Genomic DNA, 468 nt, shown 5'->3' on the forward strand with positions numbered 1-468 from the left:
TTGTGAATTTAACTTATGCGCAAAATTGGAATATCGCACAAAACATTTGCGAACAAGCAACGAGCTATCCAGTTGCGAGTCAAAGAGAACAAAATCATCACTTCCTGATAAACTGGCACTATACATCGCTAAGAAAAGTAGGAGAAGCTACTGAATATAATAATTTTCTATATAATGTTAATAAATTGCTTGCACCTCAGAACGAGCAGACGAAACACAATGAATGTGGTTATTGCTTTCGGAGGTGAATGCTGCTGTTTGGGAACGCAGTTCTGGGAGGCAGGCAATTATACAAATTATACAGGATGACAGACTTTGCTCTGGTATTTCCGAATGACCATATAACAACATTTCAGATGCTGTGGATGCTGTGGAGTCCGCTGGTTAGTCAGGATTTGCCGGCCCATAGCGCAAAGTCACATGACTTTTTTGATGCGCTTGGAGGAATTTATTTGCAAAATGCATTTC

The sequence above is a fragment of the Sinocyclocheilus rhinocerous genome, unplaced genomic scaffold, assembly GCF_001515625.1.
Source record: "Sinocyclocheilus rhinocerous isolate Xijiao unplaced genomic scaffold, SAMN03320098_v1.1 scaffold2764, whole genome shotgun sequence".
Classification (NCBI taxonomy): domain Eukaryota; kingdom Metazoa; phylum Chordata; class Actinopteri; order Cypriniformes; family Cyprinidae; genus Sinocyclocheilus; species Sinocyclocheilus rhinocerous.